Below are 22,046 nucleotides of genomic sequence, written 5' to 3'. Positions count from 1 at the left end.
TTGGTTTTAGTTGCTATGAGTCTGCATTATTGTTTGTTTTTCTCCAGGCTCATTTGGCTGTGAGTATGGAGGCAGAGTTGGATTTAACTACAATTAAGATTGTGCCAGATAAGTGTGGGAGTGACAGGGAGGGGCAGGCAATTCAGCGTTTGTAAAATGGTTGGATGAAAATGATAGACCATGATATCTAAGCTGGGAAAGCAAAGATGTAAGAGCATTAATTTAGAGAGAGAGAAAAAAATAAGCAATACTTGTGATAGATTCTCATGGCTTAATATCCTTGTAAGTTTGAAAAATTATTGAAGTTGGGATATCAACAGAAAATCATCTGAAAGATGGGAGAGAGCAGTCAGGGAGTGGAGTATCAGAAGTTGAGTTTATGAAGGAAAAGCAATTACTGGTAATGATAAAATCTAGGGAGCTATGAGTGGCTATGAGTGTCTGAGACCTGGACATCCCAAGTGAGGAGGACCAAAAGCCTGAGTTGAAAGGGTACTGGAAGGATCATCTAGGTGAATATTGGAATCCCAATTCTGAATGAAGAGAGTGGATAGAATTATCAGTAATCCAGGAGCTGAAATCTGCAAGGAAAAATGGGAGTGGCTCAGAAGTCTATATATGACAGCAATAAGGAGGGCTAGAGGGTGGTTATAGTCTGGAAGCGGGGGCTTCAATTCTGGGGGTTTTAAAGAAGAGAGAGGAGAATGGGCTGGAAGAGGCAGTGAAGAATCACATAGGTGCATTAGTATAAGGGAGGCACTGACTTCAAGGGCTACAGGAGAATGAAAGATAGGTTTTAGTTAGAGTGAGAAGATAAAAAATTTTCAGAGCAGAGTTTGAGGTTTGAAGTAAAGGAAATCTTACTATTAATGGCTAATTAATGGCTGCATGACCACTGGAGGGAACAATAGAACGATTCAAGAAGGAGAAAGTGCAAGATGAGGTGAGTTAGGAAGATAATATTCAGAGCCCCGAGTTGCTGAAACCTGAATACTACTGGGAGGCCCGGGTTTCTCATCGTGATGGGCATAAACAGGGGGAAGATTGCAATTTGTGTCAACCAGTAAAGTGTGGGTGAGGATTGCAAGGAACCTGGGCTTTGTGTCGAGGGGGAACATCATGGAAGTGAGAGGAGGCCAGTGAAACTGGAACAGAAAAAAAATGAAATATGCAGGGCCACCTCGGGCAGCAAAACCACGTGGGCCAGCTTAAGGTTGGAGATAATATATATCACGAAGGCAGAGGGAACAATTGAAGTGTTAGAAATGACAGGATCATAATCACATTTGAATTTTGAAAGAATCTCTCTCTCACACATGTGCACATGTGTGCACATACACGCACGCACGCTTTCTTTCTCTACTTTTCTAATTTTGACTTTTATTGTCACATGGTTGAATCATTAGAATAATTTCACGAGATTCTTATTTCTAGCTCAATTATTCCTCAAAATATCTGAGTGGTAAGCAATTTTTTAATCAAAATGTTCCTCCACTCAAAAACTTTCAGCAGCTACCTACCCTATGGGTTCAACTCTAAACTCCTCAATTTCCAAAGCAAGGAGCGTAGCCAATACATCCTACTCTATCCTTCTAGTCCACGGTGTTACTCTTTTGCATACTGCCTCTTACACACGTTGGATGACACACTCTTTTTTTCTTTAATTCATGATACTCCTCCTCTTGGAATGCTCCCTCCAATACCTCCTGTCAAACATTCTACCTATTGCTTGTTTGCAGTGGGTTTGCCACTAGAACGCAGGTGTTGTGAAAACCACCACTAAACCTAAACCAAAATGGGAAAGGAAAAGACTCACATCAACATCATCGTCATTGGACACGTAAATTCAGGCAAGTCTACCTCTACTGGTCATCTGATCTACAAATGTGGTGGGATCGACCAAAGAACTATCGAAATATTTGAGAAGGAGGCTGCTGAGATGAGAAAGGGCTCCTTCAAGTGTGCCTGGGTCTTGGATAAACTGACAGCTGAACATGAACGTGGTATCAACATTCACATCTCCCTGTGGAAATTTGAGACCAGCCAGTAATACGTGACCATCACTGGTGCCCCAGGACAGAGAGACTGTATCAAAAACAGGATTACAGGCACATCCCAGGCTGACTACACTGTCCTGATTATTGCTGCTGGCATTGGTGAATTTGAAGCACATATCTCCAAGAATGAGCAGACCTGTGCATAGGCCCTCTGGCTTACACACTGGGTGTAAAACAACTGATTGTTGCTGTTAACAAGATGGATTAACAGCACTGAGCCACCCTACAGCCAGAAGAGATCCAAAGAAATCATTAAAGAAATCAGCACCTACATTAAGGAAATTGGCTACAACCCTGACACAGTAGCATGTGTGCCAATGTTTGGTTGGAGTGGTGACAACAGGCTGGAGCCAAGTGCTAACATGCCTTGGTTCAAGGGATGGAAAGCCACCCGTAAAGATGGGAATACCCGAGGAACCACACTGCTTGAAGCTCTGGATTGCATTCTGCCACCAGCTCGTCCAACTGATAAGCCCTCGGGTCTGTCTCTCCAGGATGTCTACAAAATTGGTGGTATTGGTACTGTCCCTGTGGGCTAGTGAAGACTGGTGTTCTTAAACCTGGCACGGTGGTCACCTTTGCTCCAGTCAATGTTACAACTGAAGTTGAAATGCGCCATGAAGCTTTGAGTGAAGCTCTTCCTGGGGACGCCATGGGCTTCAATGTCAAGGACATATCTGTCAATGATGTTCATCATGGCAATGGTGACAGCAAAAGTGACCCACCAATGGAAGCAGCTGGCTTCATGGCTCTGGTGATTATCCTGAACCATCCAGGCCAAATCAGTGCTGGATAGGCACCTGTGCTGGATTGTCACATGACTCACATTGCTTGAAAGTTTGCTGAGCTGAAGGAGAAGATAGATCGTCGTTCTGGAAAAAAAGCTGTAAGAGGTCCCAAGGTCTTGAAATCTGGGGCTGCTGCCATTGTTGATATGGTTTCTGGCAAACCTATGTGTGTTGAGAGCTTCTCTGACTATCCTCCCCTGGGCTGTTTTGCTGTTCATGACATAAGACGGTTGCTTTGGGTGTCATCAAAGCAGTGGACAAGAAGGCAGCTGGAGCTGGCAAGGTCATCAAGTCTGCCCAGAAAGCTCAGAAGGCTAAATGAATATTCTCCCCAATACCTGCCAGTGTAATCAGTGTTGGAAGAAAAGTCTCACAACTGTTTCTGTCAACTGGCCCTTTAAGTTTAATAGTAAAAGACTGGTTAATGATAACAGTAAATCATAAAACCTTCAGAAGGAAAGAAGAATGTGTTGTGGACCATTTGGTTTTGGGGGAGGGGCAGTTTTAAGATATTAGTTTTTAAAATCAGTACTTTTTAATGGAAACGACTTGACCAAAAATCTGTAACAGAATTTTGAGACCCATTAAAACAAAAGTTTGATGGAAAAAAAATTCTATCGATATTTCAAGGTCCAAATCAAAGCCTACTTATTTAAAACAAAAAGAATATTTTTATGTTAAATGTTGGAAAAGAAAGGACAGAAAACTAAAATAACAACATAATCTTTTACAAAAGGCATGTCACCAGATCTTCCTTAAGGGTAATGTATTGACTTGTCTACATTCATAAAACAACCAAAATGCAACTACTACCAGTAAGTCTCCACTTACAGAGCCAAAACGGAACCCAGAAGGGGAAATTTTGAAAAGAGTAGAAGTAAATAAAATTGAAAGCTAAGTGATATCAATTATCTGAATTTCCAAATGGTCAAAGTATCAACTTAATTCATGAAAGACCAATATGATGTGCCATTAAATAAAATTAGAACTAGAGAAAGATTATCCATTAAAAAGTTTAAATACTATATTTAAATAATGTAAATTTTTATTCCCAACTGGAAATGGAAAACTTCTTAGAAACACAAAATAGCAAAAAATAACAGTATCAAGTAGGGAACGTAAAGGGAACAATAAAAGAGGAATTAATGGTAAAAAGGAAACAACCTCAAAAATAAACTGCACGGAATTTAAAAAAAATTTTTAGTGTTGAATAATTTTTATGGTATCCGCTTTACAAACACTTCTCTAAGATATAAAAAGCATGATTTATTTCTGATTTCTCTTAGCAAGGATAAAAAATGTGACTTTTTCCCCAGTTTTGACCAGAGCAAAACCAAAAGGCAAATATTAATACCAGCATATTATGAAAATAGATACACGGAGCTGAAATAAAATCTTAGGAAATAGTTTTAAGGATTTTAAATTAGAGTGTTGAAAAATATCTCAGCAAGTAGAATTAAGTCTGTAACCTGCTAAGATTTTCACTTGGAAAGTGACATAGAAAAGTGCTATTATTACATTAACATATTATTTGAAAAATGAATGGGTGAAATTAGATTTTACCTCCGAATATGCAAAGAAGGCTTGGGATAATATGCTTGCCTACCTTAACAAAATCATAAGCTTTTGGAGGGAAATGGATGAGAAAGCCCACTCACACTTAAAAGATCCTGCTCACCCCTAGGCCCTGCTGAACAAGTGAGTCCTTCTTCTGTGGGAAAAGGGGTAGCAGGTCTTGACCTGACTTATCACTCAAATGGCCTGGTTTGGGAAAGTATGCCTAACAATCAGATTTCTCTTTGAAAAGCTCAGGTCAGGGGTGCCTGGGAAGCTAAATCATTTAAGTATCTGCCTTTGACTCAGGTCATAATCCTGGGGTTCTGGGGCCATGAGCTCCAGGTTGGGCTCCCCGCTTAGCAGAGAGCCTCCTTCTTCCTCTCCCTATGCCCCTCTCACTCGCTCATGCTCTCTCTTTCTCTCCATTTCTCAAATAAATAAAATCTTTAAAAAAATAAAAATATATAAAAAGCTTGGGTCACTGAGGAAATAAGGCAGCATCAAGAGCAGAAGTCACTATATATATATATATATATATATATATATATATATATATATATATATATATATATCAAGGTTTCATATGAAGTGAAGAGTGTGGTTGTGTCATATATTCCATTTTAAATCAGAATTCTGAGGCAAGGAAGAGGAACCCCCATCCTGGGATTAAGAATCTGAGGTTCCCAGGGCTTGTTATCCTCTATTCCCTTGAACTTTTGCTCCATGTGGTCCTGCCCTTGGCTTTCTGTGAGCCATTCTTCATAGCTTAATAATTTCACTCTCACATTCTTTCCCTACTAACTGCTCTATTCTGTAGCCAGCTGTAATGTGTTTCTTTAACTTGAACCCAAAGAGCCCCAAATAAACAGAACGGACAAAAACTGATTAATCATGATATACTTGAAGTGCCTAACACGTAAAAGCAGATTAATTATTAGCTAAATAATTTATAAAATATAACATGTGTAATTGATTAAAATTCCAATGAGAAAATAATTCACCATTTCAGACACATTCTTAAAACAATAAAAATATGGAGAATGCTTAACTTTGACTCATCTTATTCAGTAATAAATTATAGTTAGGTAAAAAAAAATAAACATTTTTAAAAGAGTCTGCTGGTTCTGTTTTTGTGAAACAACTCTAAAAGCTTTAGCCTCTACATCTGAATATAAGTTGTTATTCTGTGTCATAGTTGTAGTAGTTTTGATTTATAAAAAATAAACCTTCGGTGAAATAAATTCTCTGAGGGCTGATATACATTTCTATTAAATGAAATAAGGGTAAAAGTATGACTTTATCCATTCTTGGGGATATGCTGAACATTGTTATGCATGGCAAAATTCTACACGTTGGATTTTAAAATACAAAGTTAACGTCCTAAATATTATGTTTCAAAGCTCATTTTTATTAGAGATTCAATATATTGTTATGCAAGAAGTAACAGATATCTTCTTTAAAAAATCAACATATTATTTGTGAAGACTGGAATAGGGATTTCGTGAATATCATCACTTCCTAGTTATTCCTTCACTAAACTGATTCAGGAAAGACTTATTTGGTTTTTAAATACAAACACTATGATAGGCACCAGAGGGGAACACAGAAATGAAAAGCAAATGAACTACTAGTAACAAAAAAGAGGATGAAATTAATGAACACTAAAATTAAAGAAGTAAAGTTTTTATCAGGGAACTAAAGGAAGAGGATATGCTTTTGATTTGAATCTTGGAGATTTAAGTGTTCACCTACGTGATGTTAATTGACCAAAGTCCTAATGTGATTTGGCATAATTTATTTTGTCAAGTTTTATCCTTTGTTCCTAGAAATGGCATTATAGGTTGATCAGTGGCAGATTTTGGAGGCAAACAAAAAATGGATTTTAAACATTCAATGATTGATAAATGTGAGAAAACAAAAACATAACTCTGACCTCGACCTGGCACTTGGAGGTAAGTGAACTTGGAAACAACAACATACTCCAGACTTCACATGTCTGCCAAATCTTTTTAAACTGTGTTTAATTTACACCCCTTAGTTGCTCTGAGTCTCATACAATAGCTAGTGTATGTCAATGACCAATTGCTTTGGAGCTAACATGGTGAAAGAACAGCCTATCAAGAGAGAGAAATGGCAAGGACAAATGCAAAGCAGAGTCTTTGGACGATAAAACCTGTTATGCCTCTTGCAGTAAGTTCTGAACAGACTCCACCTCTACTTGAGGAGACCTGATAGGCTAAGCCAAGTCATATCAGAACTTGATAAGAAATTCATATTTTTCATATAATGTGCCTAGAAAGTTAAGGATCTGGACTATCATCAATCTTGGACTTGCTATACCTGGATCCCACTTGTACTTTCAGAAAGTCATCCTCTTATTGATGGCAAGACATCAGATGACTCTAGGAGATACCATGACATTCACTCACATCATAAGAAAAATATTTACCTCCTTCTCAATTGCCTTTCAAGAAGAGAGTCTGATTTAGATTATCTCACGTTTTTAATATTCTTTAGCACTTGCTATTACTCTTTTTAAAAAGGGGGTATGCAGTCTCCTCAGGCTCAGAGCATTGATAGGCAAGAAGACTCGGATAGTATGTATTTATTAGTATTCTAAATTCATTACATTCATGAGAGTTGACACTGGTTTCCTGCCGATGATATAATATGAAGTTCGCTTTTTAAGAATAAATATATTTAATTTACAATAGTTCATTACTCAAAAAAATAGAGAACTGATAGTCTAGGAGGCACATGGATATAGCAAAATCAGGAGGCTCTTACACAAATTAGTGAAGAGTTGAGACATTGTTCTGAGCTGAGGGAGAACATGAGAGGGTGTGCTGTAGATTTAACAGACTCAGTCATCTAGAAGTCCCAGGAGAGAAATGATAGGCTCCTTCTCTCCATATACCTTCAATTCATTTGAAACTGTGTTCTCTGTAAGTGTTAGGCAATTGCGTTCATGATAGATGGCTTTAGGAAGGCTAAGCCAGCTGTTGCTTTTAATCCTGTATTATGAAAGCAGGGAGAGATGTTTGCTCTCTCTTTTATTTGTGTTAACATCATAATAAAATATGGCCTGTTCTGCTGTTTGTCTTTGACCTCCAGGTCAGTTGCATCTCTCCTACAAAGTTGTTCAAGCTGGTTATTTTTTCAGTATTGGTACAAAAGGAAGGGGCAGAGCCAACATAGATGTCTAGTTTTGTTTTTATCTGAGTTTTTGTATTTATTTTGGCTGTGTTTAATCAAGAATGACTATATGGGGCCATAAGGAGTCTTCTTTATGATAAAAAAAAATCCTCTTTATAAAAGAGGTAATCTTAGCTTTTAAAAAGTAGTCACAATACCATAATAAATTCTCCTATTCTATGCACCAAAATAAAACATATGTGTAAGTGAGAGATATGATATGTTGTATAATAAAATTTTTATTTAGTTATGAATTTTTAGTTATAATGCTTTAATGAAAAATTTTAACCACTCAATATTTTCGTAACAGACTCATAATTGTGTTATAATCAAATTATCAGACTAAATCAAATAAAATTCAAATAATCAAATCAGAAAAGTATCATCAATATATTAACTAGTTAGCTAATTATATTGTCTCTTAAAAGCAAGAAATACTATATTTGACAATTTTTGAATATTGCCCTATTTATTGGTCCTAACAAATTTGTGGATCTTAAACTATTTGTTAAAGGTAATGGAGTTTGACTCTATCATTTTTGTTGGTCCTATGATCTTAGTTATAAACAAACAAGTGTAAGAAGTCCAATAAATAAATATTAGTCTATATATCACCTATTTCCTTCTGTCTGGAGTTATTCCAGCTGCCTAGTATAAGTATTCTGAACCATCTTCCCCTTTGGAGTATGTTTAGTCTGAACCTGATCAGCAACCAATCTGCCTTTTGATCAATTGCTCTTATTATTCTTCAATCCGTTTGTTCATAACCTCACCTCTGTATAAGCTCAATTATTTTGAAGACTTACTGGACAGACTTGTGTGCTTGTGGATATATTTCCTTAAAACTCTTAACGTTCTTTGCTTCAGTATGATTGATTTTACAAATATGGGGTTTTTTTCCTTTCATTTTCCCTCAGATCCCATGATATCCCTTCTGCACACTCTGCCAAGAAGCACTCCAGATTACCATCATTATGCTAGATATTTCAGCAAACACTTCCAGGAGGTTGTCAGTTTTCTTTCACAACACTATTGCAGTTTTGCTTTAGCTATCACATGCCTAACCGTCTTCTAAATCAGTTTGCTTCTTTTGAAATGCTTGTAGAACCTGAACACTCAAAAATAACAGAGAAAAATCAATTTGTCTTTCTTCTGTGGTGTGCTGCCTTCTGCTGGTAGCTCACTTAAAGGAAGTGAGTATCATATTTTAAAATAAATATCAAATGCTGAAAAGAATTTAATAAATCCTTCTCACATTTAAGCACTTGTGGACTATCAAGAAATTCTTTGAAGATGACAAAGGTTCTTGGACTATGTATTGAAAAACTCTTACAAATTCAAAGGCTTTCCTTTAGGTTTTGGCTTCATGAACATGCCCAATTTTAAGGTGTTCATCTAAATGATATACAAGTTATATGTATAATTAGATGATCATAATCATGAAAACAAAATACTTGTAAATTTTTTCTGGAAGGTTGGTGGACACTAAGATCTGTAGACCTCCATTTGAAAAATACTAACCACCTCCCACACTAGCATTTTGTAAGTAATAAATGTAAATCCAAAGAGGTGACAGTCTTGATGAGAAAATTTTGTGTGTGTCTGTGTGTGCATGTGTACATATGTGAGTATATGTTTGTGCTCACCTGGCTTTCTTTCATTTCCAATCAGAAACAATATACTGTACTATACTTAGAGATTATGGTCATAGCAAAACACTACTCAGGAAAATGACATTGTGATTGATTATAATATTTGTGTTTATTCTCTATATATTTCATTTGAGAATACTGTACATTTCAAATACAAATAACTAAAAACAAATTACCCCACCAAAAAAAATAAAAGAAAACAAAAACAAACCCTCTAATGCATGAAAAAACTGCAAGTAATATAAAACATAAAACAAAAGATATGGATTAAGTAATATAAAGCTAAGTCAAGTATAATATTAATAATATTATAGTTTAGAAAAGTCCTGTTTAAATGCTAAAAATTTAATGACTTATGATACAAAATCAATATTGACATTTTAGTTGTCAAAGTAAGCCAGTGGAGAGTTATCACTGGACACATTTTACAATCTTCAAATGCTGGCATTTAAAGTCTAAGCAAATCTGGTGTGATCTATTCAAAGTGCTAAACGGTAAAAGTCTGTGATTAAGAATACTCTATCTCCCAAGGCTATCATTCAGAATAGAAGGAGAGATAAAGAATTTCCCAGACAAACAAAAACTAATGGAGTTTGTGTCTACACCAGTTCTGAAAGAAATATTAAAGGGGATTCTTTGAGTGGAATGGAGAGACTAAAAGTGATAGTATTAAGGCAGGAAATACAAACGCAGTAAAAATGAATATTTCTGTAAAAATCAGTCAAGGAACTCACACACAAAACAAGGATATGAAATATAACATATACCTAAAACATGGGGAGGAGAGAAGAATGAATTCAAATGTGAATGACCATCAACTTAACATAGGTTGCTATTTTCAGAAGAGGTTATATACAAACCTAGTGGTAACCACATATCAAAAACCACTACCAAACAGGCAAAGAATAGAGAAAGAAATGTATGTATGTATATATATATATATATATATATATATATATATATCACTAAAGAAAATCAACAAGACATGAGGGAGAGAAAGAAAAGAAAGGATCAGAGAAAATCTCCAGAAATAACCACAAAACAAGTAATAAAATGGCAAAAAAATACATATCTATCAGTAATTACTTTGAATATAAATGGACTTAATGCTTCATCAAAAGACATGTCAGAATGAATAAAAAACAAGACACATCTATATGCCTTCCACAAGAGACTCATTTTAGATCTAAAGATACTTGCAGATTGAAAATGAGGGGATGAAGAAACATTTATCATGCAAATCCATGTCTAAAGAAAGCTAGAGTAGCAATATTTATGTCTGACAAACTAGACTTCAAAACAGATTGAAGTCATATCATGCATCTTTTCTGGCCGCAACACTATGAAACTGGGAGTCAACCACAAGACAAATTCTGGAAGGACCATACATACATGGAGGTTAAACAGCATATTAATAAACAATGAATGGGCCAACCAGGAAATCAAAGAAGAAGTTAAAAAAAAAAAACATACAGGGAGACAAATAAAAATGAAAACACAAAGTCTTAAAACCTTTGGAGTACAGCAAAACCAGTCCGAAAGAAAGAAAGAAGAAAAGAAAGAAAGAAAGAAAGAAAGAAAGAAAGAAAGAAAGAAAGAAAAGAAAAGAAAAGAAAAGAAAAGAAAAGAAAAGAAAAGAAAAGAAAAGAAAAGAAAAGAAAGAAGGAAGGAAGGAAGGAAGGAAGGAAGGAAGGAAGGAAGGAAGAAAGAAAGAAAGAAAGAAAGAAAGAAAGAAAGAAAGAAGAAAGAAAGAAGAAAGAAGGAAAGAGAAAGAAAGAAGAAAGAAGAAAGAAAGAAAGAAAGAAAGAAAGAAAGAAAGAAAGAAAGAAAGAGAAGGAAGGAAAGAAGTCCTAAGAGGGAAGTATACAGCAATACAGGCCTAACTCAATAAGCAAGAGAAATCTCAAATAAACAATCTAACTTTACACTTAATGAAGCTAGACAAAGAACAAACAAAACCCAAAACCAGTAGAAAGAAGGAAATAATAAGGCTTAGAGTAAGGGACACCCAGGTGGCTCAGCGGTTAAGCCCAGGGCATGATCCTGGAGTTCTGGGATCAAGTCTCACATTAGGCTCTCTGCATGGAGCCTGCTTCTCTCTGTCTGTGTCTCTGCCTCTCTCTTTGTGTGTCTCACATGAATAAATAAATAAACTCTTTAAAAAAAAAAACAAACAAACAGATAATCAGCAAAGAAATTGAATCAGTAATCCAAACACTCCCAACAAACAGAGAAGTCCAGGACCAGATGACTTTACAGGCAAATTCTACCAAACATTTAAAGAAGAGTTAATGCCTATTCTTCTCAAACCATTCCAAGAAACTTAAAAAAAAGTGAAACTTTCAAATTCATCCTATGAGGCCAGCATTACCCTATTACTAAAAACACATAAAAATACCACTAAAAAAGAGAACTACAGGCCAATCTCTCTGATGAACATAGATGCAAAAACTCTCAATAAAATATTAGCAAAAAAAATAATAATAAAAATAAAATAAATAAAATATTAGCAAACTGAATGCAGTAATACATTAAAAAAAAAAACCATTCCCCATGATCAAGTGGGATTTATTCCTGGGTTATAAGAGAGGTTCCATATTCACAAATCAACGTGATACATCACATCAGTAAAAGAAAGAATAAGAACTGTATGCTCATTTCACTAGACATAGAAAAAGCATTTGACAAAGTATAACATTCATTCATAATAAAATCCCTCAACAAAGTAGGTTTAGAGGGAATATACCTTAATATAATAAAAGCCATATATAGAAAACTCACATGTAATATCATTCTCAATAGGGAAAAACAGAGCTTTTCCTCTAAAGTCAGAAACTAGACAGGGATATCCACACTCACCACTTCCAATCATCATAGTACTGGAAGTCCTAGTCTCAACCATCAGACAACATAAAGAAATAAAAGGCATCCAAATTGCTAAGGAAGAAGTAAAATTTATAGTATTTACCCCATGTCGAACCCCATGTTGGGCTTCCTGTTCAGTGGGGAGCCTGCTTCTCCCTCTCTCTCTGCCATTCCCCTGCTTGTGCTTTCTCTCTCTGTGTCAAATAAATAAAATATTTATAAATAAATAAACAACAAATAAATAAATAAATAAATAAATAAATAACCAATAAAAGAAATGGAATATACACAAAGAAATGGAAAGACATTCTGCACATACGGATTGGAAGAACAAATATTGTTAAAATGTCTACACTACTCAAATCCATCTACACATTCGTACAACCCCTATCAAAATACCAATAGCATTTTTCACAGAGCTAGAAAAAAGAATCCTAAAATTTACATAGAACCGCAAAAGATCCCAAAGAGATAAAGCAACGTTGAAAGAGAAAGGCAACGCTAGAGGCCTCACAGTACTGGACTTCAAGTTATATCACAAAACTAGAGTAAGTGAAATGGTTTGGTATTGGCACAAAAAATAGACACATAGATCAATAGAACAGAATAGAAAACCCATAAATGAACCCACAATTATATGGTGAATTAATCTTCAACAAAGCAAGATAGACTATCCAATGGCAAAACGAATGCCTCTTCAATGAATGTTGGGCAAACTGGACAGCTACATAGAAATAAATGAAACTGGACTGCTTTCCTACACCATATACAAAAATAAACAAAATAGATTCAGGACCTAAAGTGAGACTTGAAACTATAAAAACTCTAAAAGAGAACTCAGACAGTAATTTCTCAGACATTGGCCATAACAGCTTCCTTCTAGATATGTCTCCTGGGGCAAGGGAAACAAAAGCAAAAATAAAATATCGGGACTACATCAAAATTAAAGCTTCTGCACAGCGAATGAAACAAACAACAAAACTTAAAGGCAACCTACAGAATGGGAGAAGATATTTGCCACTAAGATCTCTGATAAAGGGTTAATTGCTAAAATATAAAAAGAACTTCTCAAACTCAACACCCCCAAAATGAAAAATCCAATGGACACTTGACGGGAGGAGCACTGGGTGTTTTTCTGTATGTTGGTAAATTGAACACCAATAAAAATTAATTAAAAAATAAAAATAAAAAATAAACTAAAAGAGAAAAAAAAATAATAAATAAATAAATAAATAAATAAATAAATAAATAAATAAAGGAGAAGGGAAAAAAAAAATGGGCAGGAGACATGAATAGACGTTGTTTCCAAAGAAGACATCCAGATGGCCAACAGACACATGAAAAGATGCTCAACATCACTCATCATCAGGGAAATGCAAATCAAAACTATAAGCAGATATTCCCTCACACCTGTCAGAATGACTAAAATCAACAACACAAGAAATGACAGGTGTTGGTGAGGACGTGGAGAAAGAAGAACACTCTTACACTATTAGTGGGAATGTAAACTGGTGCAGCCACTCTGGATAACAGCATGGAGGTTCCTCAAAAAGTAAAAAATGGAACTACTCTGCAATCACCTATCTCATGACCCTGGGATCACGACCTGAGCTGAGACCTGAACCAAAGCCAAGAGTCCAATGCTTGCCCCCACCCTCGGTGGCCCAGCACGGCAGTGGGAGGGTGCTGCGAGCTTGCTGCCTGTGCTAACAGGTTATGTGGACATTGCCACAGTGACGTCTGCCAGCCTCTCTGTCTCCAGACAGCTTCTCACTGTCCTCCAAGCAACTGACTCTCCCTCACATACAATCCAGGTGCTTTTCAAACTGCTATTTTTTAATATTTTTTTTATTTTTATTTTTTTGCTGGGTTTAGGGTAGGCAAGACCACATGTGAGTCCCTCAAGAGAAGAATTTCCATTTTCCTTAGCACTCTGGGATGACCAGAGATCAGCCTTGTTTGTTTTCTGAGTCAGACATTGTGGGGTCTTGTCCTCTCCAGTGCAGATCCAAGGGCCAGGGTGTTTGAGGTGGGGCACCAATGCCTCATTCTTTTGGGTGAAGCACCTGTCTGGTGAGCCCCCTCCCACATTGTGTATCACCACACCAGAGGTGAGGTTTTTGTGAGACTGAGTCTCTGCCTCTCCTATTCATCTCTGTGTGGTCCTTTTACATCATGGAGAGTGGTTCATCTAGTTTTCAGTTATTTTTGAGAGGGAAATGACCCACGTGTAGCTATAGATTTCATGTGTCCTTGGGAGAAGTTGAGTGCAGGATCTTCCTATGCCTAGGGGGTGCTCTTGGACCCCGTCCCAAAGTCTTCATCCTCAATACTCTGCTAATTAATGGAGGGGCGGGATGTTAGAAGTAATACTACAGTTAAATTTCACTTGAACAACTTCTTGACTTTCTGGATTTCATGCTTTCTTGACCTGTATGTATGTGTCTTTTCTCTCTGATGCTGGGGTTGACATTAGGCTTATGTGCTTTTTTTCTCTGATGCTGGACTTGACATTGATACAGCCTCTGACATTAGGTTTCTCCGGCCATACTTGTATCATCAGTGACATAGATTAATTTTTTTACATAATAAAACAAAATACTTGAGTGAATATTAGCATGTAAGGCATCTAGTCTACAATGAAATCAACATAATTCTTACTTGACTGATATGTCAATTGCTTCAAGTCTGTCTCCTATCCATCTTGACAAGTCATAGGTATTAAGAGATGAAATAAAAGAAAAAAGAATATTGAAATCACTGTGATGATTTTCTATTTCTTCCATTTAACTTGAACTATGACATAAAGAAAAAAATTAAATACTAGGTTCATATTAATCAATGCTCATACTCACATCTCAATAGAATGTGAATTATTCTTCTCAGTGACCCTTTCACTTGCCATTGATAAGCCTTCCTTTCCATTTGCCATATTTCCAAATAGTCTATTCCAAACTAGCTTGCTTTGGTTGCCTATTATGTGATTGGCATGTAGTTAGAGGCTGGGCATACGCATTTGAAGAGACATGTTCTCTAACTTTTAAGGATGTCACATCTATAAGGGAGAGGCCAAAAATAGAAACACAAAAAATAGCTTCCTTAATGGAGGTTATAAGAGAACAGTGTTGACATATAGGACAGATCCTTCATTAATCAGTCAGGAGGTGTTGAAAATAATTTAAAAAGAATTTGGGTAGACTAGAGACAACAGGGTTGGAGGGGTGTTTCTGAGAAAAGTGTGCCTGTGTGTGTTTGTGTGTGTGTGTGTGTGTGTGTGTGTGGAGGGTTGGCACTCAGAGAGGGACAGCTTTAGCAAAATAGTCTGAAGAGCAAGAACTTTGAGAATTTGGACCCAGTTAAAAGACAAACTCATTCACAGATGTCACTGAGCTGCACTCTCTCAAGTACCTTTCACATTCCTGCTGCCAGCATACAATCGTTCAACTGAAGCCTTCTTTTCCTTCCCCCTCATAGGAAGACTTGTTCCTCCTGTGTGTTGGCAATTCTTTGCCCTCAGATCTCACCCTGGTTCCCTACCATTGCATCTGGGACTATGCTGCCCCAGTCATCATCCCCGTTCCTTCAACATATTGCTATTTAACTATTTTTAAACTAAATCTTATGTAATTTTTTACATTTCTCCTCTACTGAAATGTAAAAACTCTCATGTCTGTATTTCCTTTCTTGTCTCTTTCTTTCTCATTTTCCCTCCTTGATGAAGCTCCTTGAAATACTGTATATAATCACTGCTTAAATTTCCTCAACTCTCCTTTACTCTTCACTCATCATGAGTTAATGTCCTATCATTCTGTAACTTCTGCCCTCACCCAAATTGGATAAATGTCCAAGTCCATGAAGCATTCTTTCAATAGTTCAGGATTCCTGCATCATTTGGTACTGCCAACTCCATCCTCTTTCTAGATATCCTCTTCTCTCATAGTATCCCTCATATCTCTGACCATTCTCAATCACTTGAAATGATGGACTCACCCATTTCTTCACCATTTTAAAATAGTTTCATGCCAGCACTCTCTGAGTCACCCAACCTAGAACACTGACCATCAGAACCCCCTTGGACCTAAGCATCTGAGCCCCTGTCCAGGCCCCACACTTATAAGGACTATTTGGACTTCCTCTGTGCTGTCAGAGAGCACAGAGCCACCAGAACCATGGCATGTCTTTCCTTATAGACCACACTCCCTACTCCCTACTCTGGATTTGGAGCCTTGAACACAGTCTTTCTACCTTTAGTCTATTTTCCTTTTTATTGTAATACCCCAAAGGAGAGAAATCTCTTATTTTTTGGAGTTTATTTTGATCTGAAGTATTTTGGGGGGGGGGGGACAGTTCATTTTGATCTGAGAAAGGGATAAGTATATTGGAGGAAAAATACTGAAAAATAAAAGAACTCCTATTTAGTTCTATACTGTTAGCAAGAGACAATTTGAAGAAAGCAGACCCTAACATTTCAGTAAAGAGAAACTTTATAGTCTTTCCACCTTCATCTGGGGATATTAAAAAAGCATACTTGGAAAAGAATTATTTGAGTCTTGAAGGAAAAATAAAACATTCCCAGCTATATGTTGGCAAGTTCACAACACAAAAAGCCTTATATATTTGCTAGGGAGCTTAATCATCATCCTGTAAAATTTCTAAGTTCTGTCACAGTGGTAAGGTCAGAAACTCTTATAATTTTGGTAACAAAAATATTTTAAATTTTTATTTAAATAGAGATTTCAAAAACCCCATTAATTCATGTCACTTAATGAAACTAATTCCAGAATCAGGAACATAATATTTAATTTATAGATCATGAACTGAAAAATAGCTAATTATAGCAATAAAGTGAGTTTTCTAACATATCACACTTATCATTACTACCCAAATGCCAACCACCACTATGGATATAAAATAAACCTCTTAATGATTCTGGTTTCTGTTTTGGTTCATATATATGGACAGAAGTATTGTTAAATGTTGTACCTCTCACAGTCACATTTTCCTCTGATGTTGGTGGAACATACTAAAAGCTTGAAGAGAACATCATGGTTTCCCTGAAGTAGTTTAGTCCCAACATTTCAACAAGCTGGGCCTAAAATAAAACATGCACACAGTGTCAAAATGTTTTGAACAAAGAAGTGCACATTAATATTTGATGTGACTCAAAGAATCTTAATTACATTTTCTCAGAAAAACTGGCCATGACAGCACCAGAAGATATAGAAATCCAGATGCTATATTACCATATGATGAATTACCATATGTGAAATTAATCCTTATTTATGCATTCACCCATAGGAATACTATTATGGAATATATAATTCTGTGCTAAATGTTCCTCATCATCAAAAAAATCAGAGCCAAATGAAAGACATAAGTTATAAGATAATATCTTACTATAAGTAAGGGCAAAGTTCTTCAGGATTGCTGTAAAGATATTGGGAAATAAAAAGGGTTTTTAACCTGTAACTGAACTGAGACTTGGAGGGAAGATAAATTTGTATGATTAACTGAGCAGAAGGCTGTTCAGGCAGGTTAAAGTTACCTGAAGAAAACCAAATATGTGATGATAGAGAACTTCAGGTCATTTGCTTTCCCTATACTTCCAGAGTCCATGAGGATAAAGGAGAGCAAAGAATGCTTCAGAAGAATTTAATAAAATATACATACATAGCCCCCCCCCCCAAAAAAAAACAGAAATTATGACATAAATATTGATAAATTCAGTTTGGCTAAGGTCAAGAATTTAGATTACTCAAAATATTTTATAAAGCTATTGAAAAAAAGCCACAATATGGATAATGATACTTCCAATATATTTAAATAAGAAAATATTAGTACCTAGAATACATACCTTATAGAAATAAATAGTCCAACTAGTCAATAGACAAAGTGAGCAGAAGGCTTTGTGATTTCAAGATTTCAGTTGTTTCATGAAAGGCCTAGAATGATTGGGGCTCTAAGAAACAAAAAAATGTTCATATTTCAAATGTGTAATTCAAAAGTAGTGCCTTATAGAACAAGATGGTGAAATAAGCATTATTTTAACTTTTCCTCATTTCTCCAAATTTTATTAAAATAATGGCAAAAGAGAAACCTTATTATGATGACATTAAAAAAGATAAATATATTCATACAAGCTTCTGGAAAAAGGCATATACCCAGGAATAATTACAGACATTTCATAATGAAATAAAAGGTCAGTTCTCCAAGAAGACACAGCAATCCTAACTGTGCATGCAAACAGTAAAAGAGCTTCATAATTGAAAGCAAGAACTGGGAAGACTGAAAAGAGAAATAGAAATATTCAAAAGTATTAGTTTCACTAATAATTTAGAGAAGATCGACACCCATCTCATTAACTGATAGAGCAAGAAAACAGAAAAACAGTAGGCACAAAGAAAGTTTGAAACACACTATGAACCCAACAGAATCCACTGACAGATTGAAAACATTCCACCCAACCATAGCAATACACATTCTATTCTAATATATTTTGATATATAATGTCGGAGGCATTTCCTTTTGGCTATTTCTTAGAAGTCTGTATGAATCTTTTATATTATCTCAAATCACTAAGGGACTTTAAAAGAAATTCTACTGGGATAACAAGCTGAAAAAAGTAAAGTTCAATCTATATCACTTATCATTTATTAACATAAATTCTAATTGGAACTAAGGTGTAAGTGTAAAAAAGGCCATGAAAGTACTGGAAGAAACTGAGTGAATTCTCCTGTAGTCATGGAAAAAGCTTTTCTAACTATCAAAGTCCAGGAGATATAATTTAAACACGGATAGATTATAATTTTTTTGAAGATTTTATTTATTCATTCATGAGAGACACACACAGAGAGAGAGACAGAGACACAGGCAGAGGGAGAAGCAGGATCCATGCAGGAAGCCCGATGTGGAACTCGATCCCTGGTCTCCAGGATCACACCCTGGGCTGAAGGTGGCGCTAAACAGCTAAGCCACCAGGGCTGCCCTAAAATTTTAAATGAAGGAAAGTGTTTTTTAAAAACCACTTCATTATGGCCAATTTATTGTATTAAAGACAAAGAGAAATGGGAAACAAAATTTACACTTCCTTCAACCAAGGCCTAATCTCCCTAGTACAATAAAAAAGAAAAAGAAAAAGAAAATCCAATTGAAAACTGGGCACAAAGGAGCTTTTCTGATTCTAAAGCTTACTCTTATTAAGAAGAACACAGAACAAAATTGTACTAAAATATAATTTATCACATATCTTGGAAACAAAATTAAAAATGATAATTTCTCAGTGTCTAAAGGATGGGTAAAGACAGGAATGGAAGCAGGGTGCCTCAGTGTATACCTTTTTCATGTTGATTACATTATTTTTGAACTATATGAATGCATTACTATTCAAAAAATAAAATTTTAAATTATTTTGAAAAAATGGGGTGGGCTACCTTAAAAAAAAAGTAATGAGTTCTCCATTCCTGGAAATGTGCACATGAAGATCAAGGATTTCTCCCTATCAGAGCTTTAGCAGTTTCCAATCTCTACCACCAAAAAAATCTTTCCTGATTAAAGTTAATTTGGTAGTGGGAGGATTAGAGAAAATAAACTAGGTCAGGCTCCCAGAGAAGTAGTCCTAATAGAGATAATAATAGACATTCTTCCACTGCCACTAACCAGACCTCTCATGGTTTTTTAAAGACATTCTTTTCAGTCAGACAATCTATAGTATATTTCCATAAGAACCAACTTACATGTCCATAGTATATAATCCAAATCCAGTATTAATGCTTACATGTCATGGATAACTACAGAGTAATTTAAACATCTGACTTCTGAGTTTTGTGTAAGATTTTAAAATCACATGTAAGTAAAAAAAATTGAAAGAAAAAATTGTCACTTAAAAAAATTCACTGCTACTTTAAAATGGATCATTTTAGAAATATAAATTGAATGCTTCCTTGCTCATATGGTTATCAAGATCAATTCTGAGGTCATTCAGAGATATAATAAAGGAATCAGGAGACTGACAATAGGAAGCCAGAGACATGTAGAATTTAAAACAAACAAACAAAAAACCCTTAGAATCCTAGAAAACTTGTCTCTCTCGATTACTAAATAATTTGATTTAACAAATATGATGCCATTTTTGCAACAGCATTAAACACCATTTTCCACGGTTCCTTGACATTATCTGAGAGGCATGTATGAGTATAATATGCTAGCTATGAAGACTCCCAAGATGAGAAAGTAAAAAGATATTTCCACCATCCTGTAACTCAGGTTCTGTTTCTTCAGCAAGACAGTATTATACTTTATTTCAATGCCTAAAACAAAGTAAACATGAGGCAAGCCCTACCCAGAGCTATTACCTAACTTCTCAGCTACAGAGTTCCCTGAATTAGCACAAAAGTTTTTATCATGTGATATCAGGTGTTGCTAATAAGAGCTCAAGTTCCAATGTACATGGTGTAAAAGCAAATATTCAACATTCTGGCAAGTCCTGTCCAATCTACCAGCATTGTATTACCTTCAGATAGTCACAGCGCAAATAATTGTGGAACATCCCCTGGGAGAAGAGTATGTTAATTCTCAAAGATTCTGGAAAATATAGTAGAAGCAGATTCCCCCCAGAAGAGAAGAAAAGCAAAGGGAGTCATAAAAATAACATAAACAATAATAACAATAAATTAAAAGTTTTGTTATATTTTACTGGTACATCTAATTTTTATTATATCCTTCATGAATTCCAAATTATTACATGTGAATTGAATATATTAAGTGCTATGTAGTATTGGAATAGTTTGGAGGAATAATGAAAACTGTTGCAAAATGACAGTCAAGTCTTAGAAAGGTCCATTGTTTGGTATGCTGGAGAAAGATAAAGGACCTTTTAAAACAAAAGGCACTGATGTAGAGTTTCTTTCTTTCTTTCTTTCTTTCTTTCTTTCTTTCTTTCTTTCTTTCTTTCTTTTTTTTGATGTAGAGTTTCTAAGCCCAATTTTTAATGTGCATTTCTCAGCTTAATATGTCATTTATTGCTCCTGCAAATTATCTTAGCTAATACATAATTTCAGTTGATATGTTGTTAATAACCCCACCGAATCATATCAGAAACAAAGGCACCTTAAGGGTATTGTTACGCTACTCTGTTGACTTTAATGTAAGATTGTTAACCTTTTCTTTGTCATTGTTCTACTTTCTAGAAAAGCAAGAAAAATAGTTTGTATCACTACCCTTTTTCTGTTGTCAAGGGAATTCTGCGTGGAAGGTGGGTGGTAAAAAGAAAGAAGTAAATTTCCAGGAGTACTTGCCCGGCTGAGAATCAAACCTAACGTTGTGTGTCACTACAACTGCTCTGACCTTAATGCTCTTAAAGAACCATGAACTTTAAGAAACCCTTACCTGAATCTAACTGAAGATTCTTTCCTGGCTCGTCACCAGTGGAACTTGTTTTGAACCCATTGAGCACAGACATGACTCATCTCCACTACATAGATAGTTCTCAGTTCTTACTTATCACAACCAATGTGGACCATACCCTTTCACTTGTTAGTACTTACCAAAAAAAGTCTGCTTTTCCTCCTTAGGAAATGACTCCATGAATTTCTTGTCCGGTATATGTACTCTGCGTGGCAATTTACTCAATATTAACAACCAAATAAACAAGCAAAAAAGCATAACCTTTGTTGTATTACTTGACAGTAGGATGAAGGTAGTGGGCAGGCATAAATGGCAGCTTAAGGCCCAGAGGGAAAGATCATTGAAGATCACCTACCACATTTCTATTCTCCATCCCTTTATTCCTTTGTCTCTTGCCTTGTTCAATACTATTTCCTTTTTAAAATATACTTTAAAGAAATTAAAGATTAGTAATAAGTTGGTAAAATAAATACAAGCAATAGAAATTGTGAGTGATAACTTTCCTATCAAAAAGCAAACCTTTCTCAGAT

At 35.6% G+C, this 22,046-nt stretch overlaps 1 long non-coding RNA gene and 1 pseudogene across 1 annotated transcript; one reads left to right on the top strand and one right to left on the bottom strand.

The window, feature by feature from the left end:
- The first annotated feature begins 1,772 nt into the window (after nt 1-1,772).
- On the top strand, nt 1,773-3,178 carry LOC112932824 (putative elongation factor 1-alpha-like 3; annotated as a pseudogene).
- A 13,919-nt stretch (nt 3,179-17,097) lies between these two features.
- LOC140594467 (uncharacterized) lies at nt 17,098-21,754 on the bottom strand. Its single transcript, XR_011995310.1, has 3 exons — nt 21,657-21,754; nt 17,969-18,073; nt 17,098-17,206 (listed from the first exon to the last, which is right to left on the bottom strand). It is a non-coding gene; the product is annotated as an uncharacterized lncRNA (long non-coding RNA).
- Between the last annotated feature and the right edge of the window lie 292 nt (nt 21,755-22,046).

This window comes from Vulpes vulpes, chromosome 11, assembly GCF_048418805.1.
Source record: "Vulpes vulpes isolate BD-2025 chromosome 11, VulVul3, whole genome shotgun sequence".
NCBI lineage: Eukaryota > Metazoa > Chordata > Mammalia > Carnivora > Canidae > Vulpes > Vulpes vulpes.
This window is presented reverse-complemented; position numbering and strand designations above follow the sequence as displayed.